The sequence below is a fragment of the Rutidosis leptorrhynchoides genome, chromosome 11 (assembly GCF_046630445.1).
Source record: "Rutidosis leptorrhynchoides isolate AG116_Rl617_1_P2 chromosome 11, CSIRO_AGI_Rlap_v1, whole genome shotgun sequence".
Lineage (NCBI taxonomy): Eukaryota > Viridiplantae > Streptophyta > Magnoliopsida > Asterales > Asteraceae > Rutidosis > Rutidosis leptorrhynchoides.
This window is the reverse complement of record NC_092343.1, coordinates 124,212,013-124,228,608: the sequence shown is the minus strand read 5'-3', so window position 1 is coordinate 124,228,608 and position 16,596 is coordinate 124,212,013.

The window sequence follows — 16,596 nt, the reverse complement described above, 5'->3', positions numbered from 1 at the left end:
GATTATTATGAGATTTTGGAAATGGACCCATAAAGTCAATACCCCAAATGTCAAATACTTCACATACTTGGATGACATTTTGTGGCATTTCATCACGTTGACTTATTTTTCCGGCCCTTTGACATGCATCACAGGATTTGCAAAGAAGGTGTGCGTCTTTGTAAATTGTAGGCCAATAGAATCCAGCTTCATAAACTTTTCTTGCTGTTAGTTGAGGCCCATAATGCCCTCCTGTTGGTCCTGTGTGACAATGGTTTAATATTTTACTAGCTTCATCTCCAAATACACATCGGCGTATTATTCCATCGGGACAACTTTTAAACAGATGTGGATCTTCCCAGAAATAGTGTTTTATATCACTGAAGAATTTCTTTCGTCTTTGGTACGATAATCCTTTTTCAAGGAATCCACAAACTAAGTAGTTTGCATAGTCTGCAAACCATGGGATTTCTTTATAATCTATCTTCAATAGATATTCATCAGGAAAGTTGTCTTGTATGGTCGATTCATTTAGAACTTCTAATTCGGGATTTTCAAGACGAGAAAGATGATCAGCGGCGAGATTTTCTGCTCCTTTTTTATCTCGGATTTCAATATCAAACTCTTGTAAGAGTAAGATCCAACGGATTAATCTTGGTTTAGCATCTTGTTTTGAAAATAGGTATCTAAGAGCAGAATGGTCGGTATAGACCACCGTTTTTGCTAGAACGAGATATGATCGAAATTTGTCAAAAGCAAAGACAATAGCAAGGAGTTCTTTTTCAGTAGTTGTATAGTTCGTTTGTGCTCCTTGTAATGTCTTACTAGCATAATATATAGGTTGAAATCGTTTTTCAATCCTTTGTCCTAAAACGGCTCCCATTGCAAAATCATTTGCATCGCACATTAGTTCAAATGGTAGATTCCAATTTGGTGTTATCATGATCGGTGCATTAGTGAGTTTCTCTTTAAGAATATTAAAAGATTTGATACACTCATCTGAAAAGATGAATGGAGCATCCTTTTCTAGGAGTTTATTCATAGGAGTGGCAATTTTAGAAAAATCTTTTATGAAACGTCGGTAAAAACCGGCATGCCCTAGAAAACTCCTAACTCCTCTAACATTGGTGGGATGTGGAAGTTTAGCAATTACATCTACTTTAGCTCTATCCACTTCAATTCCTTCTTTTGAAATTTTATGTCCAAGAACGATGCCTTCTTTAACCATGAAATGGCATTTCTCCCAATTAAGTACTAGATTTGATTTTTCGCATCTAATTAGCATTCGTTCCAGATTAACTAGACATGATTTAAATGTATCACCGAAGACTGAAAAGTCATCCATGAATACTTCCATGCATTCTTCTATCATGTCATGAAAAATCGCCATCATACACCTTTGAAAGGTTGCAGGGGCGTTACAAAGTCCAAATGGCATGCGTTTGTAAGCAAAAGTACCATAAGGGCACGTGAATGTGGTTTTCTCTTGGTCCTCGGGTGCTATTGGAATTTGAAAATATCCGGAAAATCCATCTAGAAAACAATAGTAACTATTTCCGGCTAATCTTTCCAACATTTGATCTATGAAAGGTAAGGGAAAGTGATCTTTTCTGGTGGCGTCATTTAATTTTCTATAATCAATACATACACGCCATCCTGTTACAGTCCTAGTAGGAATAAGCTCATTTTTCTCATTTGTGATGACAGTCATGCCACCCTTCTTAGGCACGCATTGAACTGGGCTTACCCATGGACTATCAGAAATTGGATATATCAAACCTGCATCTAGCAGTTTAATAATCTCTTTCTTAACTACATCTTGCATATTAGGATTTAGTCTTCTTTGGCGTTGCACATACGTTTTATGACCTTCTTCCATAAGGATTTTATGTGTGCAATACGAAGGACTTATTCCTTTAATATCATGAATCTTCCATGCAATGGCTGGTTTATGAGCTTTCAACACAGAAATGAGTTGTGATTTCTCATTTTCAGTAAGAGAAGACGATATTATTACAGGTAATTCAGATTCACCATGTAAATAAGCGTATTCCAAATGGTTTGGAAGTGGCTTTAACTCTAATTTCGGAGGTTCTTCTATCGATGATTTATATCGGTATCTGTCTTCTTCTTTTAGCATTTGAATTTCTTCTGTTGTTGGTTCATATCCATTAGCTATAAGTGTAGCTAACATTTCAGCTTCATCAATTGGTTCATTTCCTTCTCCTAAAGAACATTCTCCTGTTCCTTGTAATTCTGGAAATTCTTCTAATAATTCTGCATGTGCATCTATAGTTTGAATATAATAACATGTATCATCTGCAGATTGTGGTTGTTGCATTGCTCTATCAACTGAAAAGGTAACACTCTCATCCTCTATACTTAGGGTCAGTTTCTTACCGAACACGTCTATCATTGCTTTAGCCGTGTTTAAGAATGGTCTTCCTAATATGAGAGGAACTTGAGAATCTTCTTCCATGTCCAAAACAACAAAATCTACTGGAAATACTAAAGTACCAACTTTAACTAGCATGTTCTCCATTATCCCTCTAGGATATTTTATTGATCTATCGGCTAGTTGTATGCTTATTCTGGTTGGTTTTAATTCTCCGAGGTCTAGTTTAGCGTATAGTGAATACGGCATTAGATTTATACTAGCACCTAAATCTGCTAATGCTTCTATTGAACTAAGACTACCCAGAAAACATGGAATTGTGAAACTTCCTGGATCAGATAGTTTTTCTGGTATCTTATTCAACAGCACTGCTGAACAATTTGCATTCATAGTGACAGCCGAAAGTTCTTCCATTTTCTTTCTATTCGTGATTAGATCTTTCAAGAATTTAGCATATCTAGGCATTCCTGAAATTACATCAATGAAAGGAAGATTTACATTTATCTGTTTAAACATATCCAAGAATTTGGATTGCTCGGCTTCAAGTTTTTCTTTCTTCATTTTACTCGGATAAGGAAGTGGTGGTTGGTACGGTTTAACATAAGGTTTATCCTTAACTGTGTTATCTTCATTAACCTTTTCAACTACCGGTTCTTTTTCCTTATCTTGATCAGGTTGTGGTTCTTGTGGAGTAGGAATAGTTTCATCAGAAGTTACAGGTATTTCAGGTGGTTTAAGTGTTGTACCACTTCTTGTGGTAATAGCTTTAGCTGTTTCATTCCGGGGGTTAGCATTTGTATCACTAGGTAAACTTCCCGGTTTTCTTTCACCTATTAACCTTGCTAGGTTACTCACTTCTTGTTCCAGATTTTGAATAGAAGCTTGTTGATTTCTAAATGCTTGAGCATTTTGTTCATTTGTTTGTTTTTGAGATGTGAAAAACTGCGTTTGAGTTTCAACTAGCTTCGTCATCATATCTTCTAAATTCGGCTTTTTATCATCGGTTTGTTGTGGTGGTTTGTTTTGAAAATTAGGTCTTTGCTGATTATAAGTATTATTGGATGCTTGTTGATTGCTAGGACCTTGTTGGTTATTGTATGGAATATTTCGGTTATAATTCTGATTTTGATTGTAAATAGGTCTTGGCGGTTGATAATTATTCTGATAATTATTTCCAGGCCTTTGGTTTATGTATGAAATATTCTCTCTTTGTTCCATTGTTAATTCAATACTGAGACAATCTTTTGTCAAATGTGGTCCTCCACACTGCTCACAACTAATTCGTATTGAGTGAATATCCTTAGTCATCTTTTCCATTCGTCTCTCGAAAGCATCTATCTTTGCCGAAATGGAATCTAAGTCATGGCTAGAATCGGCTCTAGCTGCTTTAGATGATCTAATGATATCTTTTTCTTGGTGCCACTCATGTGAGTGGGAAGCAGTATTATCAATAATTTTGTAAGCATCAGTTTCGGTTTTCTTCATAATAGAACCACCAGCTGCTATATCTATATCTTTCCTTGTAGTGATGTCGCATCCTTGGTAGAATATTTGTACTATTTGACAGGTGTCTAAACCATGTTGCGGACATCCTCTTAACAACTTTCCATATCTTGTCCACGCCTCATATAGAGTTTCATTTGGTTTCTGTGTGAACGTAACAATTTCTGCTTGAAGTCTTACGGCTTTAGATGCAGGAAAGAATTGTTTAAGAAATTTATCAATTAAAACGTCCCATGTATCAATCGCTCCTTCAGGTAACGATTCCAACCAATCTTTGGCTTCTCCCTTTAAAGTCCAGGGAAATAACATGAGATATATCTGTTCATCCTCCACTTCTCGTATTTTAAATAGTGTGCAGATCCTATTAAAGGTACGTAGATGTTCATTTGGATCTTCCTTCGGCGCACCACTAAATTGGCATTGATTAGTCACCATGTGTAGAATTTGTCCTTTGATTTCATAATCTGGCGCATTAATGTCTGGATGAGTAATTGCGTGACCTTGGCCAGTGCGTTTAGCTCTCATTCGGTCTTCCATACTTAAAGGTTCCAGATTCTCCATAATTGAATTTGTTGAATCGGTATCACTAGATGCTTCAGATTTAATGGTTCGTTCCTCAACAATCTCTGTTTGAATGATTGGTGGTTCCGGAGGAAAGTTTAATGGTTCAGGATCTATGAACCGTTCCTGAATATTTTCTGGATTCTCAATTGTGAGGTTGGGTTCAAAAAATGGATTATCGGAAATTTGAACTGAAGTACTTGGTCTACTGGATGACAATTCTAAAGAAAAATCAACGGCGGTTATATTTGTTAAACGATGTCTTGATCGAGTTACAGGTGGTGAACGTACAAAAGGTGGTGAACGTCTTGCTCGGTGCATTCACAGAATATCCTATTAGTTTTTAAAAGGAAAGAAAAATTATAATAAGTTATCCAATCAATAGACTTTTCTGATTTTGCCCACGTTTCGAATAGCCAAAAGATGCAGCAGAGGGGCAGGATTCGTTTGGTCTCAATATAATTGAGGACTGTTTGGCTCCAATAACCCGGTCCACGTACAAATCCAACTATTACTACGAACCAGAAAATTTTGATGTCTATCAATTTAACCACTCAAAATAAATTTTCGTAATTTTAAGAAATTTAGATAAGAAGTAGAAAAAAAATTCTAAGTCCTAAAAACTAGAATGGCGAGAAATAAGAGAGAAAAAGAGTTTGTCGCAAAAAGTCGAAAAAGAAAAATGGTTGAAAAATAAAAGGTGACGGAAAAATAAAAGAAACTTATAAAAACTTAAAAATACTTAACTAATTTAACCTTATTACTACAACTAACTTAAAATTATAATCGCAAATTGAAATTACTAATTGGAATGATAATTGGTACATAGTAAAAGGTCTAAAAATATTAAAGCTTACAAGAAAAAACTAAATTCCAAATGGAAATAACTTAAAAAGAAACTAAAACTTAAAAAGGCGTCGCAAAATTCTAAAGCACCTAATTCTTAGTCTAAAGAAAAAGCACTTAAGGAATTCTACGGCAAAGCCTAAAAATCTAGGAGTAAAAATAACTATAGCAAAAACTAAGTTTAAAATTAAATATGAGCTAAAAATACAAATTTTACGCTACAACGATTAAAAAGGTACAAAATATAAAAATATACAAAAAGTTGTAAAAAGTACAATTTTTATAAAAATATTATTTTTATATTATTATTTTATTAAACTACTAATTTTACAATTTAATAAAACTAATTTAACTAAAATATATAAATAAAAAGTAAAAGTAAAATTAAAACTAATAATAATAATAATAATAATTAAGTTTTAATAATAATAATAATAAATTAAAACCCGTAATTAATGCTCGATTAGGGCTTCCTTGTCGCCTGTCAGAAACCCTCCGCGAGTCGCGGCAATTAAAGAAGAAAACCCCGCGAGTCGCGGGGTTCAGGAATTCAGTTGACAGCTTTGTGTTTTTACGCGTTTTTCTTTTTATTTTTTTTTTATTTTCTGTTTTCTGTTTTTTAAATAATTAAAAGATTTTAAAATAAAACTTATATTTTTATAAACTAAAATAGAAATAAAGAAACTTTATAAAACTTAAATATTTAACAAAATCTTAAAAATACTAATATTTTTGTTTTTCTTTTTATATTTTTGAATAATTAAAACGTATTTTTACAAAAACGACTTTTAATAAAAGTAACTAAAAATCTTTTTTTTTTATTAGCGTTGCGCTTCCGGCTTTTAAGATAGTTCCCCGGCAGCGGCGCCAAAAATTACTTGATGTCGAACGAGGTGTATATAAAATAGTTATTATTTTACTAGGAAAACACTATTAAATACGATACAATTTTACACAAGATATTTATTTATTTATAGAATGGATATACTTAAACCTTGCTACAACACTTATAGGCAGTGTACCTAATCGTACAGTAGTGTAGTTTTTAGTAAGTCCGGTTCGTTCCACAGGGAAATCTTTAAACAAAGCTCAACGCTATATTAGTTTACTTTTATAAAAATACAAATATATATATAAGTAATATTATTATTATAAAGGGGGGTTTTTACCTTTTAATGACCGGTTTGTCGATTTTAAGATTTTAGTCGCAGTTAAAACCTAATGTAAAATATAAATACAAGACTTTAAATTAAAGCGTAAAGTAAATAACGATAATGAAATTGCGAATAATAAAAATGCGATAAAATAAAATTGCGATAATTAAAAAGTACGATAATTAAAAGTGCGATTAAATAACAATAAATAAAAGTGCGATAATTAGAAGTGCAATTAAATATAAAATAAAGGAAATTAAATATGAAATAAAAGAATTATGCTTATTTAAACTTCCGTAATCATGATGTTTGACGTGTTGATTTTAGTTTTATGCCCATGGGTTAATTGTCCTTTGTCCTGGATTATTCAATATGTCCGTCTGGTTTTTGTCCATAACAGTCCATCAGTCATAAATATAAATTGCAAGTGTCCTTGTCAAATTATTATTATACCCGAAGATAAATATTCCAACTGATTGGGGATTCGAATTGTAACAAGGTTTTAATACTTTGTTTAATGAGTACACCAGGTTATCGACTGTGTGTAAACCAAGGTTTTACTACTTTGTTAACAATTACACCAATTACCCTTGAATGTAATTTCACCCCTGTTTTAATTATTCTAGTGGCTATTAATCCATTCCCGTGTCCGGTTAAATGAACGATTATTCGTACATATAAATACCCCGCCCATCGTGTCCGATCGAGTGTATATGGTAATTTATAGGGACGCCCAATTGTAAATCTTTATATTAACATTAACAAACTTTCATTTAGTTAAACAAATATAAAGCCCATTAATAGCCCATAGTCTAGTTTCCACAAGTGTCGTTCTTTTATCCAAACCCCAATTATGGTACAAAGCCCAATTACCCAATTTTAGTAATTAGCCCAACATCATGATTACTTCGTTTTAAATAAGCATAATAATAACTTAGCTACGAGACATTAATATAAAAAAGTTGAACATAACTTACAATGATTAAAAATAGCGTAGCGTTACACGGACAGAATTTCGACTTACACCCTTACAACATTCGCTAACATACCCTTATTATTAGAATTATAATTAAAATTAAAATTAAAATATAAATATAAATATATTTACGTATGAAGAGGAAGAAAAAAAATGTGTTTTATTTGATCAGAATTCGGTTGGCTTTATAGCCAGACTTGATTTTTGGGGCTCCGCGACTCGCGGCAAATGTAGTGACCCGAACTTTTCCATGTTTATATATATTAATTGAGATTGATGTTTACATGATTAAATGTTTCCAACATGTTAAGCAATCAAACTTGTTAAGACTTGATTAATTGAAATAGGTTTCATATAGACAATTGACCACCCAAGTTGACCGGTGATTCACGAACGTTAAAACTTGTAAAAAACTATATGATGACATATATATGGTTATATATATAGTTAACATGATATTATGATAAGTAAACATATCATTAACTATATTAACAATGAACTACATATGTAAAAACAAGACTACTAACTTAATGATTTTGAAACGAGACATATATGTAACGTTTATCGTTGTAACGACATTTAATGTATATATATCATATTAAGAGATATTCGTACATCATAATATCATGATAATATAATAATTTAAAATCTATTTTGTTATTATAAACATTGGGTTAACAACATTTAACAAGATCGTTAACCTATAGGTTTCAAAACAACACTTACATGTAACGACTAACGATGACTTAACGACTCAGTTAAAATGTATATACATGTAGTGTTTTAATATGTATTTATACACTTTTGAAAGACTTCAATACACTTATCAAAATACTTCTACTTAACAAAAATGCTTACAATTACATTCTCGTTCAGTTTCATCAACAATTCTACTCGTATGCACCCGTATTCGTACTCGTACAATACACAGCTTTTAGATGTATGTACTATTGGTATATACACTCCAATGATCAGCTCTTAGCAGCCCATGTGAGTCACCTAACACATGTGGGAACCATCATTTGGCAACTAGCATGAAATATCTCATAAGATTACAAAAATATGAGTAATCATTCATGACTTATTTACATGAAAACAAAATTACATATCCTTTATATCTAATCCATACACCAACGACCAAAAACACCTACAAACACTTTCATTCTTCAATTTTCTTCATCTAATTGAACTCTCTCAAGTTCTATCTTCAAGTTCTAAGTGTTCTTCATAAATTCCAAAAGTTCTAGTTTCATAAAATCAAGAATACTTTCAAGTTTGCTAGCTCACTTCCAATCTTGTAAGGTGATCATCCAACCTCAAGAAATCTTTGTTTCTTACAGTAGGTTATCATTCTAATACAAGGTAATAATCATATTCAAACTTTGGTTCAATTTCTATAACTATAACAATCTTATTTCAAGTGATGATCTTACTTGAACTTGTTTTCGTGTCATGATTTTGCTTCAAGAACTTTGAGCCATCCAAGGATCCATTGAAGCTAGATCCATTTTTCTCTTTTCCAGTAGGTTCATCCAAGGAACTTAAGGTAGTAATGATGTTCATAACATCATTCGATTCATACATATAAAGCTATCTTATTCGAAGGTTTAAACTTGTAATCACTAGAACATAGTTTAGTTAATTCTAAACTTGTTCGCAAACAAAAGTTAATCCTTCTAACTTGACTTTTAAAATCAACTAAACACATGTTCTATATCTATATGATATGCTAACTTAATGATTTAAAACCTGGAAACACGAAAAACACCGTAAAACCGGATTTACGCCGTCGTAGTAACACCGCGGGCTGTTTTGGGTTAGTTAATTAAAAACTATGATAAACTTTGATTTAAAAGTTGTTATTCTGAGAAAATGATTTTTATTATGAACATGAAACTATATCCAAAAATTATGGTTAAACTCAAAGTGAAAGTATGTTTTCTAAAATGGTCATCTAGACGTCGTTCTTTCGACTGAAATGACTACCTTTACAAAAACGACTTGTAACTTATTTTTCCGACTAGAAACCTATACTTTTTTTGTTTAGATTCATAAAATAGAGTTCAATATGAAACCATAGCAATTTGATTCACTCAAAACGGATTTAAAATGAAGAAGTTATGGGTAAAACAAGATTGGATAATTTTTCTCATTTTAGCTACGTGAAAATTGGTAACAAATCTATTCCAACCATAACTTAATCAACTTGTATTATATATTATGTAATCTTGAGATACCATAGACACGTATACAATGTTTCGACCTATCATGTCGACACATCTATATATATTTCGGAACAACCATAGACACTCTATATGTGAATGTTGGAGTTAGCTATACAGGGTTGAGGTTGATTCCAAAATATATATAGTTTGAGTTGTGATCAATACTGAGATACGTATACACTGGGTCGTGGATTGATTCAAGATAATATTTATCGATTTATTTCTGTACATCTAACTGTGGACAACTAGTTGTAGGTTACTAACGAGGACAGCTGACTTAATAAACTTAAAACATCAAAATATATTAAAAGTGTTGTAAATATATTTTGAACATACTTTGATATATATCTATATATTGTTATAGGTTCGTGAATCAACCAGTGGCCAAGTCTTACTTCCCGACGAAGTAAAAATCTGTGAAAGTGAGTTATAGTCCCACTTTTAAAATCTAATATTTTTGGGATGAGAATACATGCAGGTTTTATAAATGATTTACAAAATAGACACAAGTACGTGAAACTACATTCTATGGTTGAATTATCGAAATCGAATATGCCCCTTTTTATTAAGTCTGGTAATCTAAGAATTAGGGAACAGACACCCTAATTGACGCGAATCCTAAAGATAGATCTATTGGGCCTAACAAACCCCATCCAAAGTACCGGATGCTTTAGTACTTCGAAATTTATATCATATCCGAAGGGTGTCCCGGAATGATGGGGATATTCTTATATATGCATCTTGTTATTGTCGGCTACCAGGTGTTCACCATATGAATGATTTTTATCTCTATGTATGGGATGTGTATTGAAATATGAAATCTTGTGGTCTATTGTTACGATTTGATATATATAGGTTAAACCTATAACTCACCAACATTTTTGTTGACGTTTTAAGCATGTTTATTCTCAGGTGATTATTAAGAGCTTCCGCTGTCGCATACTTAAATAAGGACAAGATTTGGAGTCCATGCTTGTATGATATTGTGTAAAAACTGCATTCAAGAAACTTATTTTGTTGTAACATATTTGTATTGTAAACCATTATGTAATGGTCGTGTGTAAACAGGATATTTTAGATTATCATTATTTGATAATCTACGTAAAGCTTTTTAAACCTTTATTGATGAAATAAAGGTTATGGTTTGTTTAAAAATGAATGCAGTCTTTGAAAAACGTCTCATATAGAGGTCAAAACCTCGCAACGAAATCAATTAATATGGAACGTTTTTAATCAATAAGAACGGGACATTTCAGTTGGTATCAGAGCGTTGGTCTTAGAGAACCAGAAAATTTGCATTAGTGTGTCTTATCGAGTTTGTTAGGATGCATTAGTGAGTCTGGACTTCGACCGTGTTTTCTTTAAAAATGATTGCTTAACATTTTTGTTGGAAACTATATATTTTTAACATATGAATATTATGTGATATATTAATCTCTTAACGTGTTTGATATTATGTGATAGATGTCTACCTCTAGAACAAGTCCCATTGACTCACCTAATAATAATGAAGAGTCAAATGTAAATTGGAATGATTTGTGGACTGATTCACAAGTTCCCGAAGAGGAACTGGAAGAAGAGTCGGAACCGGAAGAAGAATCGGAACCGGAAGAAGAATCGGAACCGGATGAAGAAATAGAACCGGTGGGGGAAATAATAAAACGGTTAAGTAAAAGAAAATCCTCAACCAACCGACCAAAGTTAATTATGGTCAATGGTGTTTCCGCCAAGGAAGCAAAATATTGGGAGGATTACCAATTCTCCGATGAATCGGATTCCGACGAGAATTCCGATGATGTTATAGAAATTACCCCAACTGAATTTAAAAAGGCAAAAGAAAATAATAAGGGAAAGGGCATAAAAATAGAGAAATCTAATTCCAACCCCGATGAACTTTATATGTATCGTCAACCCCTAAAGTCCTTAAGTTGTAACAATGACCCGGGAACCTCTAAACCACCAGGTTTTTCTAAACCAATGTGGACAACAACGGCTCGTATTAGGGGAACATCATATATCCCTAGAAACTTGGCAAAACGAACCAAAACCGAAGAAGAAGAAACGAGCGAGTCGGAATAAGATAGTTGTATTCGTGTGGTGTAATATATGGAATATAGTGTTCTTATGCTTTATGATATATGTAAAAATTGCTTGTATTAATAAGTATTTTTTTTATGAATCTAACTCTTGTCTATTTTACAGTTTAAAAACACAAAATGGATAGACAACCCAATATTTTAAGAGACCTACCCGGAGACATGATTGATGAAATCTTGTCTAGAGTCGGCCAGAATTCTTCGGCACAACTATTTAAGGCGAGATCAGTTTGTAAGACATTCAAAGAACGTTCCAAGAATGTCTTGGTTTATAAGAGACTTTCGTTTGAAAGATGGGGGATATCACATTGGGAAACCCATAAGTTACGATGTGTTTACTTTGACGCATATATTGCGGGGAACCCAAATGCTATTTTACGCAACGGGTTAAGAAATTATTTTGACTCAATATATCCGAATATTGGACTTCGTGATTTAGAAAAAGCGGCTAACATGCAACATAAAGAAGCATGTTATGCTTACGGATTAGTAATGTTCGCTTCTCACCAAAGTGAGAACAAGAACATCGGGCTACAACTATTAAACAAAACGTTTCCACAAGTGACGGAGTCGGTAATTGGGGTAAGAAATGAGGTTTTTAGATTATTACGGGACTGTTGGACATTACGTAACCCTCGTCCCTTTGATGACGTTACAACACGCTGTCTTATCAACGGCCATAACGGTTATGTTGCACAAGACCAAGGATGGGAAGTAGTCCTAGTAAAACCAGAATGCATGACTTGTTTCTGGACGTATGAATTACGTGTCTTTATTGCCTTTGCTGAACGACTTGTGTACTAGCTAGAATTGTCTTCACAACTATCTTGTATCAAAGTTATTGTGTGCTATATTTCATGCTTTATGTAAAATAAGCGGTATTGTAAGTTTGTAAAATATTGTATAAAAGTTTGAACGCGAAATATTATTATAATCAGTTTTTTCATATAGAATTGTAGTAGTTGAATTGTATATTAGCTACTAAGTATGAACTTAACGGGTAGGTACTACCCGAATTTAAACTTATAAAACGCTAATATGAAGAAAAAGCTTTTATAAATGAGTTCATATTATGCTACGAAATACTATTAACTACTCTTAATATTCTGTATGATTAACTTGTTCCATTTAACTATTTTGAAGGAAATGGCACCGACTACTCGACACACCGTGAATATGAATGAAGAGGAATTCCGTACTTTTCTAGCTTCAAACATAGCCGCAGTACAGGCTGCGCTACATACCAACAATAACCTTGGATCTAGCAGTACAGGAAATCGTGTAGGATGCACCTACAAAGAATTCACTGCCTGCAAACCTTTGGAATTTGATGGAACCGAAGGACCGATCGGATTGAAACGGTGGACCGAGAAGGTTGAATCGGTGTTTGCCATAAGTAAGTGTACTGAAGAGGACAAAGTGAAGTACGCTACGCATACCTTCACAGGTTCTGCGTTAACATGGTGGAATACCTATCTAGAGCAAGTGGGACAAGATGATGCGTACGCACTACCGTGGTCAGCATTCAAGCACTTGATGAACGAGAAGTACCGTCCCAGAACCGAGGTCAATAAGCTCAAGACAGAACTTAGAGGGTTACGAACCCAAGGATTTGATATTACCACGTACGAAAGACGATTCACAGAATTGTGCCTATTGTGTCCGGGAGCATTCGAAGATGAGGAAGAGAAGATCGACGCGTTTGTGAAAGGATTACCGGAAAGAATCCAAGAAGATATAAGTTCACACGAGCCCGCCTCCATACAACAGGCATGTAGAATGGCTCACAAACTAGTGAACCAGATTGAAGAAAGAATTAAAGAACAGACTGCTGAAGAGGCCAATGTGAAGCAAGTCAAAAGAAAGTGGGAGGAAAACGGTGATAAGAATCACCAATACAACAACAACAGCAATTACAACAATAATCGCAACAATTATCCCAACAATCGCAACATCAATCGCAAATACAACAAACGGCCCAACAATAACAACAACAACAACAACAACAGCAACTACAACAATCATCCCAACAACAATAATAACCTCAACAACAACAACAATCAGAAGCAACTATGCCAAAGGTGTGAAAAGAATCACTCGGGGTTCTGCACCAAATTTTGCAACAAGTGTAAAAGAAATGGTCATAGCGCGGCGAAGTGTGAGGTCTACGGACCAGGGGTTAATAGAACGAAAGGAACAAATAGTGTCGAAACGAGTAATGGCAGAGCAAGTAGTGTCGGAGCAAGTTATGCCAATGTAGTTTGTTATAAATGTGGAAAACCGGGCCACATTATTAGAAATTGCCCGAACCAGGAGAACACGAATGGACAAGGCCGCGGAAGAGTTTTCAATATTAATGCGGTAGAGGCACAGGAAGACCCGGAGCTTGTTACGGGTACGTTTCTTATTGACAATAAATCTGCTTACGTTTTATTTGATTCGGGTGCGGATAGAAGCTATATGAGTAGAGATTTTTGTGCTAAATTAAGTTGTCCATTGACGCCTTTGGATAGTAAATTTTTACTCGAATTAGCAAATGGTAAATTAATTTCAGCAGATAATATATGTCGGAATCGAGAAATTAAACTGGTTAGCGAAACATTTAAGATTGATTTGATACCAGTAGAGTTAGGGAGTTTTGATGTGATAATCGGTATGGACTGGTTGAAAGAAGTGAAAGCGGAGATCGTTTGTTACAAAAATGCAATTCGCATTATACGAGAAAAAGGAAAACCCTTAATGGTGTACGGAGAAAAGGGCAACACGAAGCTACATCTTATTAGTAATTTGAAGGCACAAAAACTAATAAGAAAAGGTTGCTATGCTGTTCTAGCACACGTCGAGAAAGTACAAACTGAAGAAAAGAGCATCAATGATGTTCCCATTGCAAAAGAATTTCCCGATGTATTTCTGAAAGAATTACCGGGATTACCCCCACATCGATCCGTTGAATTTCAAATAGATCTTGTACCAGGAGCTGCACCGATAGCTCGTGCTCCTTACAGACTCGCACCCAGCGAGATGAAAGAACTGCAAAGCCAATTACAAGAACTTTTAGAGCGTGGTTTCATTCGACCAAGCACATCACCGTGGGGAGCTCCTGTTTTGTTTGTCAAGAAGAAAGATGGTACATTCAGGTTGTGTATCGACTACCGAGAGTTGAACAAACTTACCATCAAGAACCGCTACCCACTACCGAGAATCGACGACTTATTTGATCAACTACAAGGCTCGTCTGTTTATTCAAAGATTGACTTACGTTCCGGGTATCATCAAATGCGGGTGAAAGAAGATGATATTCCAAAGACTGCTTTCAGAACACGTTACGGTCATTACGAGTTTATGGTCATGCCGTTTGGTTTAACTAATGCACCAGCTGTGTTCATGGACCTTATGAACCGAGTGTGTGGACCATACCTTGACAAGTTTGTCATTGTTTTCATTGATGACATACTTATTTACTCAAAGAATGACCAAGAACACGGTGAACATTTGAGAAAGGTGTTAGAAGTATTGAGGAAGGAAGAATTGTACGCTAAGTTTTCAAAGTGTGCATTTTGGTTGGAAGAAGTTCAATTCCTCGGTCACATAGTGAACAAAGAAGGTATTAAGGTGGATCCGGCAAAGATAGAAACTGTTGAAAAGTGGGAAACCCCGAAAACTCCGAAACACATACGCCAGTTTTTAGGACTAGCTGGTTACTACAGAAGGTTCATCCAAGACTTTTCCAGAATAGCAAAACCCTTGACTGCATTAACGCATAAAGGGAAGAAATTTGAATGGAATGATGAACAAGAGGAAGCGTTTCAGTTATTGAAGAAAAAGCTAACTACGGCACCTATATTGTCATTGCCTGAAGGGAATGATGATTTTGTGATTTATTGTGACGCATCAAAGCAAGGTCTCGGTTGTGTATTAATGCAACGAACGAAGGTGATTGCTTATGCGTCTAGACAATTGAAGATTCACGAACAAAATTATACGACGCATGATTTGGAATTAGGCGCGGTTGTTTTTGCATTAAAGACTTGGAGGCACTACTTATATGGGGTCAAAAGTAATATATATACCGACCACAAAAGTCTTCAACACATATTTAATCAGAAACAACTGAATATGAGGCAGCGTAGGTGGATTGAATTATTGAATGATTACGATTTTGAGATTCGTTACCACCCGGGGAAGGCAAATGTGGTAGCCGATGCCTTGAGCAGGAAGGATAGAGAACCCATTCGAGTAAAATCTATGAATATAATGATTCATAATAACATTACTACTCAAATAAAGGAGGCGCAACAAGGAGTTTTAAAAGAGGGAAATTTAAAGGATGAAATACCCAAAGGATCGGAGAAGCATCTTAATATTCGGGAAGACGGAACCCGGTATAGGGCTGAAAGGATTTGGGTACCAAAATTTGGAGATATGAGAGAAATGGTACTTAGAGAAGCTCATAAAACCAGATACTCAATACATCCTGGCACGGGGAAGATGTACAAGGATCTCAAGAAACATTTTTGGTGGCCGGGTATGAAAGCCGATGTTGCTAAATACGTAGGAGAATGTTTGACGTGTTCTAAGGTCAAAGCTGAGCATCAGAAACCATCAGGTCTACTTCAACAACCCGAAATCCCGGAATGGAAATGGGAAAACATTACCATGGATTTCATCACTAAATTGCCAAGGACTGCAAGTGGTTTTGATACTATTTGGGTAATAGTTGATCGTCTCACCAAATCAGCACACTTCCTACCAATAAGAGAAGATGACAAGATGGAGAAGTTAGCACGACTGTATTTGAAGGAAGTCGTCTCCAGACATGGAATACCAATCTCTATTATCTCTGATAGGGATGGCAGATTTA